The sequence below is a fragment of the Macrotis lagotis genome, chromosome 8, assembly GCF_037893015.1.
Source record: "Macrotis lagotis isolate mMagLag1 chromosome 8, bilby.v1.9.chrom.fasta, whole genome shotgun sequence".
In the NCBI taxonomy this organism is placed as follows: domain Eukaryota; kingdom Metazoa; phylum Chordata; class Mammalia; order Peramelemorphia; family Peramelidae; genus Macrotis; species Macrotis lagotis.
The window spans coordinates 53,214,529-53,230,360 of NC_133665.1; positions in this window are offsets into that span (position 1 = coordinate 53,214,529).

Below are 15,832 nucleotides of genomic sequence, written 5' to 3' on the forward strand. Positions count from 1 at the left end.
CATGGACCCCATCCCATGCTTTATATTCTTAGAAACTGTTGTTTTGATATTTGGACCAAATTAACCATTGGAATGAACAAAATGGAAACTGGGCAAGGGAACAGTATTGGAAGAGCACTTTCTAATATGAGAAAGGGAATTGCTCTCCTTGCTTTCCTTTTCCATGCATCAGAAACTATGACCATGTTTCATTCTTTTTCAAAATGATAGGTTGATAATTATAACTCCCAGATTTAGCTCCAGAAGGGAAAAGGAACCTTTAGTATCACCAATGTCTTCTTTTCACAGATACACCTAGCCAGGTGGTAGAGCATAAGAGTATTCTGATTTCTACATAATGACTTCATGGTCCACCATGTTAGCCAATCATCTTTTAATATAATCCTCTTTTCTTTCCATAAAAATAAAGTTTTTGTAAATTGTTTTGGAAAGAATTTATTTCTGCTTTACTGGTCTTGAGTCCTTATGATAAGGAAAAGTAGTGAATAGTGTATGCCTCATACCATTTGTCCATAACCCAGATGAGCCACTTGGAGATGATGTAAGAAAGCTGTGACCCTCAGGCAGAGAAACAGTTTTCCATCTCATGTCTCTCCCCTCACCAGATATGGTAGCTGCTTGTATTTGTCATGAATCAAACCTTCTCCATCAATGCATTTAGTCCTACTATAATGTATCAAGAACATTCCCTAAGATGCATCCTGATACCAATACCCAGTAATGAGCTAGTCATTTGATACATACCTTAGACATTAAATAAATCTCCTTTTCCTGCCTTCCCTGTCCCTTCCCTAATTCCCTCTTCTCAACATGGGCCTGAATTCAGGTTTCCTAGGGAGGGAGAATTTGTATATTGTAAGTGAATTCTGGGAGACAGCTGGAATTTATTGTTGAGTCTTATTAGGAGTAGTTTAGCCTATTACCTCCATGTGATTAGAATTAGACCTAAACCAAAGAAGTGGGATTACCCTGCCTAACTGTTATGCTGATCTATTTTTCCCTTTTAGGAGTATACAGGGGGCAGGTAGGTGGCGCAGTGGATAAAGCACTGGCCCTGGAGTCAGGAGTACCTGGGTTCAAATCCAGCCTCAGATATTTAATAATTACCTAGCTGTATGGCCTTGGGCAAGTCACTTGACCCCATTGCCTTGAAAAAAAAAAGATTTATGGTTAAAGTGAAAGGATTTGCCAATTCCTTGTGTGACTTCATTGATCAAGTCGCTTCCCTTCTCTTGACTTCCTCTTTAAAATAAAATGCTTAGACCAGAGACCTCCAAAGGCCCTTCAACTCTATAAAATCCAATGATTAGAAATGAATTATCCCCTCCAGGGTAGGGTGAAGTGGGGACTGTGGGATCCAACAGCCCATCTAAAGTGGCAGCCTATGTCCCAAGTGGGAAGGATGCTCATATTTTGTATCCTGTATTTAGAGCTGGAAGGGACATTGGAAGCCATTTACAACCTCATTTTATAGATGAAGAAACTGAGGCACACAATGGCTAAATGACTTGCCCAGGGTCACACAGCTATTGTCAGAAGCAAGATCAGGCATTGCAGTTTTTAGAAAATGTAGTCTTTCATGTCCTGCTTCTGTTTTCATGTAGTTGCAGTATGAAGGAGACTAGAATTAAGTTTCCTAATCTCCAAAATGAAGGAGTTGTACTAAACACTCTCTAAATTATGATTCCTTGTCAAGATGGCCTCTAAGGTTCTTTCTAGCTCTCAAAATTATATAACTGATACTATGGATCTACACAAGCCCTGTAAAATGGGGAATTAACCCCAAAGATTATGTTCATTTTACAGTTGAGAAAATTAGATGATCTGTCCCAGGTCTTAAAGCTAGTTACTGGCAAAACTGAGATTAGTATCCATTTCTCCTTATTTTGCATCTAGTGATTATCATTACACTGAACAACCTTCATAATAGGATCACAGGATACTGAACCTCACAAGCTAGATCCTTAAAGTCTCTTCCTCTCCAAGGCATCTGTGGATGCAGCCCACTCCCTTGGAGTTCCTTCCCAAACAGCATTGGTAATATTAGCACCATCTCTTGGTTAATGACTTTTCTAATACACTTTATTTCCCTAGGGAAATGAAGTGAGTAGCTCCCACTGTCCTGGGCTCCTCTGTCATGCTCTTGGCCCTTGCTTCCCCTCATCTTGAGAAGCTCCATTGCAATTCAAACTCAGCTGATTATTTTAAACCAGAGTGAAGGCTTTGCTAACACAGATGGCATCCTGGGCCCTCTCCTGGGCCCCCAGCCACAGTCCTTCAGCTATATGGCTCCATGGTTCTGCTTCCCAGACCTGGTGAGGACTATCTCCCCAAGACTAAAACAGCAGAAGAGTATGAAGACCAAGGAGGAATAAAGGGTGAGACCCAGAGACTTAGTTCTCTAAGGTACAGCAGGTGAGATGGAAGCAATACTGCCTTTTCCCTCTGAGGTGAAGATTTTGACCAGAGATTGGAACCTACCCCCTTCTGTCTGGCACTGAGGGGTAATGGACTTAAAAATCTTTAAGGGGAAAAAGACTGAGGAACAACACGTCTGCCAGCATTAACTACATCAGCTGGTGACAGGGTTCTGAGTCCAAGACTGGAGTCAATCCTGGTGAAAAATTGTACTTGCATTCTTCCCACTAAGATTCCTCTCCCCACCCCCCATGCCCAACTGCCGTGAATGCAGTAGTACCTCCTGGATCTGAAGCATTTCTCTTCCTTGGGATCACAAGAGAGTTGGCCACATTGGGCAGATGGTGTGATTTCCACCCCCCTCCTGCCTGATAAGGGTTAGAGAGTGGGCTTTAGTATCCTTACCAAGGCCACATGAGGCCTGGAAATGAGAGCTAGGCTCCTCATCAAAGGCTCTGATAAAGGCAAGATTTGGAGGTTTCTAACAAAGAGAAGGAATCCCTAGGGGCTGAGAGGGGGAGGAGAAGAGCAAGGAGGCTCCAGGCAGCTATGAATATTTCATTAAATAAAAACTAGAGTGAAGTTGGGGGGGGGATGTTGGTACTGAATAAATGATGGGATCCTTTAGGAAAATGCCATTCCCTGAACTGAACTGTGGCTATAGGAGCTGAGGGACATGGAGAGAGAAGGTTATTGGGAGACCCTAAGTGGCCTCTATGCTTCAGTTTCCCATGTGTGAAAAGTGCAAAATCTCCCAGTAATAATTAAAATAAAGAGGAAACTGAGGCAAACAGGGTTAAGTGATTTGTTCAGGGTTATATAGCTAGTAAGTGTTTGAGACTGGATTTGAATTCTGCCTCCAGGCCCAGCACTCTATCCATTGTGCCATCTAGTTGCTCCCAGAATCAGAGGAGTTGGAATACCTTGTTCTTTGGAACAGCCAGGAGGCCAATGCTACTGGAAGGAAAAGTACTGTCAAGAATAAGGTATGTAGGGCCGCTAGGTGGCGCAGTGGATAAAGCAGCGGCCCTGGAGTCAGGAGTACCTGGGTTCAAATCCAGCCTCAGACATTTAATAATTACCTAGCTGTGTGGCCTTGGGCAAGCCACTTAACCCCGTTTGCCTTGCAAAAAACAAACAAACAAAAAAAAAAAAAGAATAGGGTATGTAAGAAGACTGGAAAGGTAAAAGGGGACTGGATAATAAAGACTTTGAATGCCAAACTGAGCATTTTTATTTCTCCTGGAGGCAACGGGAAGACTATTAGGAGTTTATTGGGTTTGAGGGTGGAGAGGGGAGTAGGAAAGTGGGGTGCAGTATAAGTGAGGTGATTGGACTAGTGTTTTAGGAAAATCACTTTATTGACCAAATGAAGAATAGATTGGCCTAGGGAAAGACTTGAGGTAGGCAGACCCACTACCAAGCTATTGCAATGGTGCATGTGTGAGGTGATAAGGACCTACACCAGAATGGTGGCAGTGTCAAAGGAGAAAATGGGGTTTATTCCTTCGATGTTGACCAGAGGGAAACTGCCCCCTTCTGTCTGGTGCTGAGGGGTAATGGACTTAAAAATCTTTCAAGGGAAAAAGACCCTGAGGAACAACACATCTGCCAGTGTTAACTACATCAACTGGTGACACGGTTCTGTCAATTGACAAGCCTTGGCAATAGCTTGGATCTGGACAGTGAGAAAGTAAAGAATCCAGCTGACTCCTTAGGGGTTGTGAACCCCTGGAGCCTCTGTAGCAACAGGTAAGATTTCTAGAAGAATGGAGGGTTTAGGGGAAAAGAAAATGAATTATGTTTTGGACATAGTGATTTTAAGATGTCTTCAGGACATTCAATTTGAGATAACTAAAAGGTAGTTGGAGATGTGGGACTAGAGATCAACAGAGAGATTGGTCCAGGATAGCTAGATTGGGATCAGCTTAGAGATGGTTATCTAGTCCATAGAGGGCCCAGGACAGAACCCTGAGAGACCTCTACCTTTTGAGGGTATGCTCTGGAGGAAGGCAGCAAAGGACTCAGAAAAAGAGTGATCAGATGGGAGGAGAACCAGAAGAGTGGCATCCTGAAAATCGAGAAAGAGAGAGTATCAAAGAGTAGAGAGGACCAATAGTGGCCTAAAGAGGTCACCAAGAATGAGAAGTGAAAGCGCCATACTGAAGCACTGGATTTACTTCTACATCAGTGCTAGCAAGCTTAAATAGAAATGGATCTCTGTTGTTACATATTGACTTAGAAAACCACAAATTAACATTATCTTTTGGGGGTATATATTTTTATTTATTTTGGTAAACCTTTTTTCTGTCTCCAGAAAGCTTTCCTTGAAAAGACCCTGGAACCAAGTACATCCTTTCACCAAGTCAGAAACAAAACTCCCAAACCCTCAGCAACTTTGCCCCATATGCAGACATGAAGCATAAAATAATCATTTTCTTCATCAATGAAGTTATAAATGATTCATGGATACTTAGTCCAGGGTGATTAAAATGTTTTTTTTTATTAAGACATCTTAATAAACGGCACACCTCCCTCAAAGGGAGAGGAGCACTGAAACCCAGAACTGTTAGGTATTATATGCACTTTTAAAAGCTTTGTTCATCCTAACCCTTCATGCCAGTCATTGTCTGAGATCACAACCTAATTGATACATTTGTCCCCATATGTTTTCCCCACCCTGTTCATTATACTAATGAGCAAAAAACTGAGGAGGACACAGACACAGACATGCCCATAGGCAACAATACAGGCAGACCTCAGTCTTTGTAATGTAAACTAACAATCTCCCTTCCCATTCTTGTGGAATCCAAACAGCCCCATATTCTTCACAATTCCCCCATTTTCTTTGGGGGAGTAAGACTTTGGGTTCACACCTTGTTAGTGCTTTCTTTCTTAAATCACAATCCTTTCACTTGATAATTACCTAATTGTGTGGCCTTGGGCAAGCCACTTAACCCCATTGCCTTGCAAAAAAAAAACAACCCTAAATCACAATACTTGTTATTGACATGATTACTGACTTTTTTTAAATCAAGATCTTAGTTCCTCATTTTCCAGATGTGCCAACTTTCTGAACTCCCTGCTTAATTCTTTTACTCATACCTATTATCATCTCTCTTTAGGCAGCAACTTCATAGATTCATTTTACCACAAACTCCTCCTCAAATCAACAGATTATCTGAAACAACTCTGTGTTGAATAACTCTCTTGTTTGCATGGCTTTGTCAGCCTGCAAATCCAGGTCCCTAGCTATCAAATTGCTAATTGTTTCCACTATAGTTTAGAATCTTATGGGGGGGGCAGCTGGGTGGCAGAGTGGATAGAGCACAGGCCCTGGAGTCAGGAGTACCTGAGTTCAAATCCAGTCTCAGACACATAATAATTACCTAGCTGTGTGGCCTTGGGCAAGCCACTTAACTCCATTGCCTTGCAAAAAAAAAAAAAAAAAAAAAAAGAATCTTATCAGGATATAAATTGGGGTTCCATAGCCCTAACTCCTATCATGTGCCCAAGTAGCCCATAAGTCTAGATAACAACTCTGATCAATCCTTGGCAGGTGGATATATATACAGTGGTATTCACAATTTTCTTTGCCATAATGCATCCTGACAAGGGATCCAAGTACATCTCGCATGTGTGTCAGTCCACCTATCTCTGTAAATTCTACAGTCTAGGGGCGGCCAGGTGGTGCAGTGGATAGAGCACCGGCCCTGGAGTCCGGAATACTTGAGTTCAAATCTGGCCTCAGACACATAATAATTATCCTAGCTGTGTGGCCTTGGGCAAGCCACTTAACCCCATTGCCTTGCAAAAACTAAAAAAAAAAAAAAAAATTGTACAGTTCAGAATATATATACCCTGCTTCCAGACATAAGTCTACAGACATTTGCTACTTCCCAGGAAAATATCCTGTCCAGACTGGTATAAGACAACAGTCATGCTGAACTGACTCAGTCAAATGTCACTGGTGTTTCTCTCCTCTGGACCAGAAAGAATACTGTGCCACAGTGCACCTCTGACCAGGAACTAAAAATCTAGGCTGAACCCAGGGGGATGGCACCCAAGGTCAGTTCTCAAACTTCTGTGGGCTACCACAAGTACAACAGTTAACCACACCAAAAGACTGGGCAGTGACTTCTATCAGTTAGATTCTCCTCCCACCATTATTAATACCATGGTTTTCTAAATCAGAGATTGGTCTCTCCCTAGATAGGATATACAAACTCATGTAGGATATAATCATGCCACCCAAAAATCTTGATCTCTTTTAAATTTTATTTAAGGCAATGGGGCTAAGTGACTTGCCGAAGGTCATACAGCTAGGCAATTATTAAGTGTCTGAGTCAGGATTTGAACTCAGGTCCTCCTGACTTCAGGGCCAGTACTCTATTCGCTGCATCACCTAGCTGCACCAATCACCTTTTCTCTCATTGAAGAACATCCACCCTGCCTCTCCTCCTCCTTTCCATAAGAAGAGAGGCATAAGTAGGGGTGTCACACTTACAGAATCAAGGGAAAGTTACAGGTATCAAAAGGGACAGATCCCCTGACTAAACAATGGACACATTGGCAAGAGATGGTGGAAATGATTCTCCTTCTCTCTTCTCTTCTGGAAACATCCGGATATCTTTCTATATCTTCTAAATCTATTCCAAAAAGGCTCACTCCATCTCAGACTTCTGGTAAAGAAACTACTAAACATTTCACTCAGACCAAAACACATGTTTTCATCACAAGACAACAAGATTCTGGAGCTTGTCACAATTCATATTTTGCCTTACTGTCATATTGACATTCATATTGCACTTCAACACAATAAATTTCCATAAGTGTTTCACCACGTGAGTAAACTCCACTGAGAATTACCAAATTAATTTAAGCTTGTAACATATACATTTAACAATTATCTTAGTACAAAGAGTACTCAGCATATGGTTTAAAAATAAAAACAGGCTTAACCTTTTGCCCTCATTACAATAATGACTCAAACATTCTTAACCAAAATGAATTTTTTTCTTCCCAAAATATTCCCAAACATGCCATAGATTTTCCTTTTCCTAATATACTTATCTGACTCCTATTTCTTTCCTTAGATTACACCTTGAAACTGTAATTATCCTAAAAATTTTCCATACTTAATCTACTTACCTAAATATTCCCTCTAACGTAAAAATTAAGGAATCTTAATTCCTATCTAAGTAGCTGACAAACATGGGGGTGATGATCAACCTCAATGGACTTGCTCACTCTGTCAGTGCAACAGTCAAGACACAGTTTTGAAGTATCTATGACAGAGAATACTATCTGTATCCAAACAAAGAATTGTGGAGTTTGAACAAATACCAAAGACTATTACCTTCAATTTAGGGAAAAACTTATCTTAATATGTAATTTTGCTGTCTCTTATACTTTATTTTTCTTCCTTAAGGATATGATTTCTCTCATCACATTCAACTGAGATCAATGTATACCATGGAAACAATGTAAAGACTAACAGAATGCCTTGAGGGGGAGGGAAGCAAGAATGGGGGAAAAAATTGTAAAAAATTGTAAAATTGTAAAACTCAAAATAAATAAAATCTTTACTAAAAAATAAATATGTAGCTGACAGCAGGTATCAGAGAGACACACACCTAAACTATCTGGCTATTAAATTTAATTGACCTAAAACCTTTTTATCTGGTTTGCTTAAAGCAGTTTACTAAAAAGATCCAGGACATAAAAGGAAAATTCCTTTATAAATATAATTTTGAATGTCAATGTCCAGGCAAAGGTCATGTGGGTAGATTGGGCTAGATATATTGTACCAGGTGAGACATTATCTGTCACTTTTGGAGAAATCAAGGCAAAAAGGTCCAACCTCAGCCACACTAAAAAGCAGCCCCTTCAACTGCTCATCCTTATCACCTGAAGTCTCCAAGCCTCCATTGACTTCCTTGGCTCCAAGAACACAGACCCAGTAGTACTTCCTTTTTGCTGACAATCCCAGTAACAGACATAGAAAGAGAAAATTGATTAAATTTCCCATGATAGGGGTGGCTAGGTGGCACAATGGATAAAGCACCGGCCCTGGAGTCAGGAGTACCTGAGTTCAAATCTGACCTCAGACACTTAATAATTACCTAGCTGTGTGGCCTTGGGCAAGCCACTTAATCCCATTTGCCTTGCAAAAACCTAAAAAAAAAAAAAATTCCCATGATCTAACATAGTAATTTTACCTAATTAGAACTTCAAGTGAGTCCAATTTACTAAATTCCCAATTATAGTCTTAATGGAGTCCCAATTAAGGAATCCTCTACCTAAAGTTCTGAGTCCTTCCTGGGTCCTTGCTAAACCAAGAATTCTAACTATGGGGGTGGCTAGGGGACACAGTAGACAGAGCACCAACCCTGGAGTCAGGAGTACCAGAGTTCAAACCCGGACTCAGACATTTAATAATTACCTAGCTGTGTGGCCTTGGGCAAGCCACTTAACCCCATTGCCTTGCAAAAAAAAAAAGAATTCTAACTATGGCCAGGCCCTACAATGCCTCATTTCCTACTTCTTACTTGAGGCCTCTAATCTCCAGACCCACATCACTTTGTCTGAAATCTACTATATCAAATCAAATTTCTATATAAAACTGATATATCAGATTCCCCTTGACTAGAGAACCCTCCTTCTAGACTGTTGCATTTTACAACAAATAAACACCTCCTTTGGCTTGGAGATTGCCTTGCCTTTCATCACCTAAATTCTCATAACAATCAGCTAAATATTGTTACAGAAAAACCTCAAATGATCTTTCCTGTGTTTATCTTTCTCATACTACATAGGTGCTTTTATTTCAAAGCAAACAACCTCTCTCTCTCTCTCTCTCTCTCTATATATATATATATATGGATGTATATATATCCAAAATAGCCCAGGTTACATATATAACTGGAAAATTTCTATTCATAAACTTTTTAAACTACTAGCCATCCTCAACATACAAATCATTATTTTTAAACCATTAGAACAAGATGACTTTAAATTTCCCAACATGTGTTATTAGTTCCAATATGACAAAACAACAGTAAAAATACTACATGAAGGGTCAGCCAGGTGGCACAGAGGATAGAGCACTGGCTCTGGAGTCAGGAGGACCTGAGTTCAAATTTGATCTCAGACAATAATTACCTAGCTATGTGACCTTGGGCAAGTCACTTAACCACATTGCCTTAAATAAAAATAATTTTTAAAAAAAGACTTCTACATGAAACTAGATTGTACAAAACAATCTTTCCATTATCACATTATACATGAAACCACAGACCTATACCAAGTTCATTGCATAGTTTAAAAATTTCAGAGATCCCAGAAGGGGTACTTTTTTTTTTTGATAATTTTTGAAAATTCCCTTATTACCCCTTCAAAGTAATTACATGTTAATTCCAAGCTTTAATATTACAGTATTCAAATAGTTTATATGTTCACAAGAGAGAACCAAATAATTATAAATTTACAAAGCATATCACATAACTGATAAAGATTTTTCCACATCTTACTTACAGACACCCACACACATCAATGTTTGCATCTACCATGAGAGAGGTCTACATTCTTGACTCCTTTAAAATTATGCATCTTTACCCAGATCTTCTAAGAATCCAATCTCATATATATGATATATTTAAAACCCCAATGCAAGTCTTATTTATGCCATGGTTAATCTGATGGCAAAGGACTAAATCATTAGATGAATCTTCAGTTCACTTAGTTTGCTATCAACTATACAACTAAACTTCCCAACAGTTTAGTTTGATAAAAGCTTTAGGGTACCTTGTGCAGAGAATCAAGCACTCACATTCCAAAAACTCCACCCAAACTAAAATTACAATTGTTATCATTGTTAGGCTTAACTTTAAAACAAATTAAAATTAATAAGCCCTCTCCATAAATTATCTTCACAACTCTTTCTTCTAATTCAAAGGTGTTTCCATAGTATAAAATCTGAAAACCATTTAATAATTTAGGTTATTTAATTCCTCCCATTCTGTACAAATTTTGTCAGAATGTAACATTAATACTACTCCTCTTTTAAAATCCTCCAAGTGATTCCCAAAACTCTAATTCAGAAAGGGGTCAACCTTAAGACCAGAATGAGAATCAGGAATACAGCACTTTTAGGCCACGTGGCCAGAGTAGAGGCATTCATTAAATATGATTTCACTTCAATAAATGTATGTCCCAGGGGCGGCTAGGTAGTGCAGTGGATAGAGCACCGGCCTTGGAGTCAGTAGTACCTGAGCTCAAATCCAACCTCAGACACTTAATAATTACCCAGCCGTGTGGCCTTGGGCAAGCCACTTAACCCCATTGCCTTGAAAAATCTAAAAAAAAAAAAAAAAAAATCTGGCCTCAGATACTTAATAATTAACCTAACTTTGGGTCACAAAGGTCATTAGGCAAAATAAATAAATAAATAAATGTATCTCCCAACCCCTGTTTTTTGTATTTTCTTCCTTTCTCAACTAGATACCAACCTCATCTGTGACTGTTTTCCCCCTTAAGGTTAAGCACTTGAAGTCTTTTTGGCCCCCACCAACCCCTCTCCACAGGTGGGGCACTCTTCAACTGAACTCAGATTAAAGAGCCTTAACAAGATGATAGATAGAATCAAAACCACTACGTGTACAGCCCACCACCCCCTTCCCCCAAACCAGAAAGAAAACATGGATCTTTCCCAGAAGTCATAAGAATAAGAAATCTTTCCTCCTATAACTTCTCAATCTTAATCATTTCCTTTAAAAGTTCTTTCTTTCCTAAACTCTCCCCAAACCACAGCTTCTTCTCTTTAAGAGTTCCACCTTCTATCTCTAATTCCACACACCAGGACTGCCAGTGAGGAAGGGGCTGAACTCCATGAGGGGGGGGACCCTGAGACCTACTTCCTCCTCCCCCTACCTTCCAAAACTCCTCAGCCCAACTCCCAGCTCTCCCATAGTTTAAAACTTAAGCTGGATCCCCAGACCCAGAAATAACTAACCCAGACCACTTACAGAAGACAGAACACATGAAAAATACACACAACAGGTGCATTTAAACTCATACGTACATAATACTGGATTCAATCGACTTCCTTCTGCCTTCTGGCTTCCTTGGTTTCTGGCAGTGGGCCATGAGGCTCCCTTGCTCCCCAAGTCTTCTGGCAACCTTCCCCATGGAGGGCTTTAAATTTTGGGGAAATTCCTAGAAAGGGAATCCCAAACCCTCCCCTCTCTCCCTTCAGGGTATCCTATTATCCTCTGGGCTCTCCTTTGGAATAGATCTCTCACCTGGAGGACTTCTCAGACTTGAGATTGCCCCTTAATGTGGTTCTTATCCCTGAGACATTTTAATCACTCTTGGCTCCAAACCTGGGCCAGTCTCAGTCTTCCCGGAATCTCTGAGATATTTCCCCAGCAGAGAATACCAAGAAAGTGTACTTTAGGGACAGCAAGGTGGCACAGAGAATAGAGCACTGGCCCTAGAATCAGGAGGATCTGAATTCAAATCTGACCTCAGACACTTAATAATTACCTAGCTGGGTGACCTTAAGCAAGTCACTTAACCCCATTGCCTTGTTTTAAAAAAAAAACTAAAAAAAAAAGAAAGTGTTCTTGAAATCAAGCATTTGCATGCTATTTTCTTGTGCTCTTCCAAGAAGGTATCAAAAAAATTTACATTATAATATCCCGATCAAGCCCCCAAATTATTATAAATGGGTCATGAATACTTAGTTCAGAGTGATTAAAATGTTTTTTTATTAAGACATCTTAATAAATCGCACACTTCCCTCAAGGGGAGAGGGCACTGAATTCTGGAAATATTAGGTATTATATGCACTTTGAAAGGCTTTATTCTTGCCCCTTCATGGCAATCATTGGCTGGAGTCACAAATCTAAATGTTTGTTTCCAAATGTTTTCCCTGCTCTGTTCATTATACTAATGAGCAAGAACAACTACCTCCTTAAGCATGCACAAAGAAAGAAGTGGAGCCTAGGTTAACTCAGAACTAGGTAGAGCAGATCTGACCTAATATCAGGTTTTGATCAGGTGGAAGCTAAGTCTTTTGTCTTAACTCATATACCTGCCCATAGGCAAGAATACAGGCAGACCTCAGTCTTTATAATGTAACCTAACAATCTCCCTACCATTAATGGGTACAGTTTCCCATGGCCACATGTTCCTTTCACCTAGTGACTTAGCATCTAGGGAATTTGCACAATCTTCTGAGCAGAAACAACAAAGACAGGGCAGAATAGGGCTTCTCAGAAGGTAATGTTGCATTTTCCCAATCATCCCTGTTAAAGAGAGGGGAATGAGACTTGGATTCCTGGATCATGCTGCATGGAGGGTATTTTACTTTGACAAGATGTGTGGGAAATCCCTCCAGCAACTCCCCAGCATACTGTTGCTTGCTGACCTATCCCCTATTCTCTGATATGTTTTGGAAAATGAACTCTCAAGTCTGCAAGCAAAGGGGGTTTGTAAGTAATTGATGAGTTAGCAGGTCTTTTCCCAATTGGAGCAATAAATTACTCCAGGGACAAGATTTTTTTTCCAAAGATGCCCCCTGTTGCAGAGTCTCTTGGTCATGATAGAAGAAATTCAGCCTAGTGGCTATATTGTCAATCTATTCCATCAGGATCTAGTGCAGTGACCTTCTGCTTCAGACCTTAGCTGGAGTGCAACTAAGGATTCTCCTCTCTCTCTGGACTTCACAGGCCACCTAGAGCTCACCTTGGAGTTACACCACGGGGAAAACCTTTGTTCTTCACAGTTCTCAAGACCACCAACCCAACCCTACCATCCACCTCTCCCCTACTAATGGAAATAGCTTTTCTGAGAGCCTGTCATCAGTAAGACAAGGCTCTGATCTGTGTTACCATCATTAGGATTGGATTTTTCTAAGCCATCTATGCTTTCTCTGACAGTCCTTATGACAGAAAGCACATATGGGTAAAAATAGCACTAAGACTTTTGGGACATGAAGTTTTTGTGAAATTACCAATGCTGTTAGGGTTCAGTAACTAGGATTAGAGTTTCTATGTGAGTCCTAAATTATGACTCTGTGTAGGGCCAGGTAAGAACTCACCCTAAGACAATTTTGGGCTGTCTGCAATGGAGAATACCATCTGTATCCAGATAAAGAGCTGTGGAATTTGAACAAATTTCAAGGACTATTCCCTTTAATTTATTTATTTTTATTTTTTTAGGTTTTTTGCAAGGCAAATGGGGTTAAGTGACTTGCCCAAGGCCACACAGCTAGGTAATTATTAAGTGTCTGAGGTCAAATTTGAACTCAGGTACTCCTGACTCCAGGGCCGGTGCTCTATCCACTGGGCCACCAGTTGCCCCCTAGTCCCTTTAATTTAGGGGGAAAAAAAACAGATATCTTATTGTCTGATCTTGTTATCTCTTATACTTTTGGTTTCTTCCTTAAAGATGTGATTTCTCTCTCATCACACTCAGTTTGGATCAATATACAACATGGAAACAAAATAAAGACTGACAGATTGCTTTCTGTGGGGAGGTGGGGGGAGGGAAGTAAGATTGGGAGAAAAATTGTAAAACTCAAAACTCAAAAAAAATCTTTAAAAAATAAAAGAAAGAACTCACCCTGATTAATGAGACTTCTCCCACCCCCCCAAAACAAAATTAAACCCTTTACCCCTTGTTTCTGAAAGACAGAAAGGATAAGTAAAGAAAAACCTTGTGATAGCTCATGTGGTTCTTCCATAGTCAACTTCTTTCTCCTACAATTTCCAACTCCCACCCTAATTTAGAGTCAAACATTTTCCCGGGTGTTTTATCTCTGCTTGACAATCCTCCTCAGAGGGCTGGGCCCCAGAAAGTGAAAGATGTTCCATTACTAAGGAAGTCTGGGAGGGGAGATACCCACCTCTCTCCATAACAGACTGGAGTTTCCAGAATTAACAGTTTTAAATTCAGCTTTAAAAGTCTGGAAGGGGAAGTAGAGTCAAGATTTCAGAAACCTCTCTTTGTAGCTCTGGAAATGATTGGACAGGGAAAAAAATATAGAAAGGTTATATGGATATGCCCACATCAGAGATGAAAAAACTGAAGGCAGGGAAGGGAGAGAATGAGAAGAGATGAAACCCACCCTCATCCCCAACTGACAATATTATGATTCTCAGTTTTTTAGTTACTTCCCCAAAGAATGAACACAAGATGGGGGAAAAAGAGGAAAGGCAGTGTGAACAGTGAATTTTACACTTTTTAAAATATTTTAATTTATATTTCTGTAATGCAAGTGGTCAGAAATTCACCTTTCACATAAAGCCTTTTTAATCAGATCAAGTTAGAGAAGTTGAAGTTTGTCTTTAAAGAGTCTTTTCTTAATAAATTATCATTTGTTAAGATATCAGATTAAGATAAACTTTCCCAAATAGAAAGGAAGTAGGCTTTGTGAAGATTATTTAGCATATCTGGTAGAACTTCTAGGTTTCATAGTAAAAGGAGGAGCCTTTTCTGAAGTTACTGAGATTATATAATGATCCACTGCCCTTGATGGACATGACTCAAAAAACTTCAGAAAACTCCTTTAATGGACAAGCACTGAAAATCCTCACCTACCTGAAGACCCCACCTTCTGATTGTGTCACTGTATAAATACGTTCTTTCAAAAAGCCTAGGTGAACTCAAGTTTCTGATCCCCCAATCATGCAAGACTGATGTATCACTCTGTTTTTTTTTTAAAGCCAAACTCTAGGTAAGTTTTTTTCCTCAATAGCGAATAAAGAAAGATCTGTTGTAGTCTCTTAGATCCAAATCTATTCTCAGAAACTCAGGGCCCTCTCCTCTCCATCTCGTGGACTCTCTCCCTTCCCTCTGGACTCTGGTTATTTTTTCCTCTTCCCTCACATAGTGGCATGTCCCAGACACCATCCACTCTGTAAACCCACCTCCACCTCCACCTCTCAAATGGAGATATTCCATAGTTGATCATTCCAGAACATTTTGGAAATTTGCATGATTTTGTGGGATGGCAAACCAGGCATTTTTTTGTGTGTGTGTCAACAAACTAGATATTTATTTCTCAAGTGTTTTGAGTTCTGAGAAACACAGGACAAAGAGACTGGAATCCACCAAATATAGTTGATATGAAACCCCCAAATTTTTTAATATTAACCTGAGGTGGGCAGGAAAAGTTTGGAGCACAAACTTGAGGAGACATTGCAGAACAAAGATAAAGACAAAAGGGAAGCAAAGAAACTGTTTCCTGTCCTGGGATTTAGAGTCTCTTAGTGTTGTGCTAGATAACACTGGTAAGAACACTGGACTGGAAGATCCAGGTTCTTGGAATCAGAGCTTCATCATTTACTAGCCATGGAATGGGGGGGGGCGGTCAGGGCAAGTTACTTCCCTTCTTTGGGTCTGTTCC